The sequence below is a fragment of the Arachis ipaensis genome, chromosome B1 (genome assembly GCF_059453495.1).
Source record: "Arachis ipaensis isolate K30076 ecotype BB chromosome B1, ASM5945349v1, whole genome shotgun sequence".
Classification (NCBI taxonomy): domain Eukaryota; kingdom Viridiplantae; phylum Streptophyta; class Magnoliopsida; order Fabales; family Fabaceae; genus Arachis; species Arachis ipaensis.
The window spans coordinates 97,349,472-97,353,224 of record NC_142436.1 but is presented as its reverse complement, the minus strand read 5'-3'; positions in this window follow the sequence as shown (position 1 = coordinate 97,353,224).

Below are 3,753 nucleotides of genomic sequence, written 5' to 3'. Positions count from 1 at the left end.
AACTGAGTTAACGTGGCTCTTAACGTGGCCAATATGAGCTTGGTCCAACGTTAGTGACAAAGGTGAGTGTCACTAACATTGGCTTCATTTTCTTCTTCCATGTTAGAGTTCACGTTAACTTAGTTAACGTGACTCTTAACGTAGGCTATGATGGCTTCGAGGACATTATTGGTGATTACTTTTCTCATTAACGTTGCAAGCTAGCTCCCATTCCACGTTAGTGGTTACGTTAGTTAGACTAACGTGGCTGCTAACGTGGTTCTTCCTTGCTTCCTTTGTCCTGAAATCAAGCAATAGAGTGCATCAAAGTTCTAATTCAAATCATGAGACATGCATTATTCAATTTGTCATTCAATTCTTACATAATTCTCATGAAATCATGTAAAGTGCACAATGTTTGCTTGAATCAAGATGTAAGTGAAATTCTACCCAAAACTTGCTTATTTCCTAAGATAATGCATGAAACTACCATAAAATAGTAAAGAAAAGGTCAGTGAAACTGGCCAAAATGCCCTGGCATCATTCATCAAACACATGGTAAGCATTAATAAAAGACATATTCAAATTGCAATTAAATTGAAACTAACAAGTACCAACTAACCATTATCAACATACAATCATTAAACAACACAATTAATCATAAGAATCATCAATGTAACATTAGCAAGTCAAGATTCACAACATTCATGAAATGGGTATAAAATGACAAATGGGTATAAAATCATACTAAGAAATTCAAATTAAGCAATCACAACTAGTAATTAACAAGATCCAATTCAAAATTCAACAAGGGAAGATCAAATCAAAGCTAGATATAGAGAAGAACAAGGGTTTCTCTCTCTAGAAGAACAAGAAGCAAAAACTAGCAAAAAATTGTGTCTAAGTGTAAAATGAATGATCCCCCCCTTTCCCCTAGCATCCTTGGGTCTTTTCCATGCAGAACTAGCTTGAATTTGGGCCTCCTGAGCCTCAAAAATCGCCAGGCACGATGTCCTTTAATGAGGTCACGTGCACTTTGTCGCGCTTACGCGCCATGTGTGCGTGCGCGCCGATTGCTTTTGTGATCCACGCGTGCGCGCAATGTACACGTGCGCACCGGTGTGGATTTTCCTAATCTGCGCGGATGCGTCCATCCTTGCGCGCCGCTTCCAGCTGTCCACATCCACGCGTGCGTATCCATGTTGAAATTCCCAAAATCCAAATTTTCATGTTCCTTCCTCTTGTGCATGATTTCTTTCTCTCTTCTAGACCATCCTTGCCCTATTAATTCTAAAATCACTCAACAAACACGTCACGGCATCGAATGGTAATAGAAGAGGATCAAAATATAGCAATTTTAAGGCAAAAGAAGCATGTTTTTCATTATGAAGCAATATTAGGAAGAGAACACAAAACCATGCAATTCTTGTGGATAAGTGTGAGAAATATTAACAAAACCCCCCAAATTCTATAGAATATAAACCACAAAATTGGGGTTTATCAAGTCTCCCCACACTTAAACCAAGAATGTCCTCATGCTTAAAGTAAAAAGACCAAAGATCATGGTGAGAAAAGGGTTTATGAAATGCAAATTTCCTAAGTGAATGCATGCAACTAATGTAAAATCATCTATCTACTTGGTCAAGGGTAAATCTATCCTCCAAGAACACATATGAGCATACGGGGTGAAAATGATATGCAGTTCACTAATCCTACCAATTTGAATATTACTATGAAGTGCATATAACTTGCTAGATGAACGCTTGTGAAAGCCGGAAACAAGGAGTTGGGCATCGAACCCTCACCGGAAGTGTATCCGCTCTATTTGCTCGAGTGTATAGGGTTTGTCACTCAATCCTCTCCTAATCATGATTTCCAAGATTTGTCTTTCATCTAACAATCAACAATTACTTAATGCATTCTTACAATTATCATGAGGTCTTATTCATGGGTTGTAATGGGGCTAGGGTGAAGGTAAAGATGTATATGGTCACGTGAGCTTAAAATTTGAGTCCTTGATTAACCTAGTATCCTACTAGACACATAGAACAACCTATACAACTATAATACAATACCTAGCTACCCATAGGTTTCACTTTTTGCATACTCATGCAATCTTTTCAATTAGCATCCCATATACGTTGTTATTATTACCTTGTCTTAGGGCATTTTTATCCCCTTTCATTGCTTTCTCTTTTTTTTTTTGGTCCCCTTTTTCTTGTGGTTTCATGTATAAAAGTTTCAATGCATATGGTTCAATCATTCAATACATGAGTATGTTCCCAAATCCTAGAATTTTCAATTACAACTACAATACACCTCTTTACATCTACCCAAATTCCCAAGTGCACCCTCCCATTTGAATGATACACACCTTCACTTACCTAAGCTAATCAAGGATCCAAATCCAGGGACATTCATTGTTTTTCGCTTAGGGTTGTTGATGTGCTCTTTTTATCATAGGCTCAAAATTGGTTAGCAATGGTGTGTAAAAGGGTTAAGGCCGTTTGGGAGAAGTGACTATTGAAATGATGGCCTCAATCATGTAAATGCATTCATACACAAAGTAATGGACATATAGAATTAGACAAAGTAAGGATTACAATCATAGAGAGAGAATAATGCACACAAGAATGGGGAATAGTGGTTAGAAGGTATAACCACACAATGGGCTCAAAATTTACATGCTTGTGTTCTTAGCTCAATTACTATGTTCCAAAATACATTCTTGAAGCAAGTTTTTCGCAAATTTTTTTTTTCAAAATTGGTAGGGTACCCCAAAACACAGTTTCTTGGGGAAGAAGTTATTATTTTGACCAAGCAACTCTATAGAGACTAACTATCATGCAAGGAGTATTTACAAGCAAGACTAACTACACATGCAATGCACTAACTATTAAGCAAAAGATAAATTCATGGGTGTTGAAAGGGAGAGATTGTTACCCATGGAGATCGGTCGAATGACCTCCCCACACTTAGAATTTAGCACGGTCCTCCGTGTACCAACAATGCGCAAAGAAAGGTCAGGACTGGAACCTTCACTATCCTCTCCATCAGAGCTCCCATCACTTAGATTTGAGGTGGATGTGAATATTTCGGGTTCCTCCATGCTAGGGGTAACACAACACAGAAGCTTCTTGAGGTAAGTGTATCGGCGTTGGTTACGCCACTCATATCTATCAATCTTCCGGTGTAGATCTTTTATCCTTTGATGGGTGGATCTTTGCTGTGGTGGTGACGATGAGCTAGAAGGAATAGTAGCTGGAAGGGCTATGTCAAGGCTTGGGTTGTTCATGGGAAGATGTAAGTATTTTCCGCTTAGGACCACCTCGCCCTTAGCCGGAATTATAGCCTTCGTGTCCATGTCTTCCCAAGGAACACCCGCAGCAGTAACTAAATTAGATACCAATGCTGGAAATGGCAAATTATCCCAAGTGTGGACTTGACCCATCGCTTGCTTAACAAGAAGCGGAATGTTCACCGGTCTCTCTGTGAGAACACACCAAACACGCAAAGTGAGGTCCGCCGTGAAAGACGACTTGTGGGTGCTAGGTATCACATAGTGGGATAGGATCTGGGCCCAAGCTCTAGCTTCTACAATGAGAAAACGTGCGTCAATGCATTTGGGCCTCATCCGGAGTCGGCCATGGGTCTAAAATGCCTCTGGTTCAGCAATGACTCGGAAGATCGAGTCCCAACCAAATCCAAATTTCTCTCGCTGATGTAAGACCACTTGGTAGCCATCCATATCACTTGGTACCGGTAAGACATTAA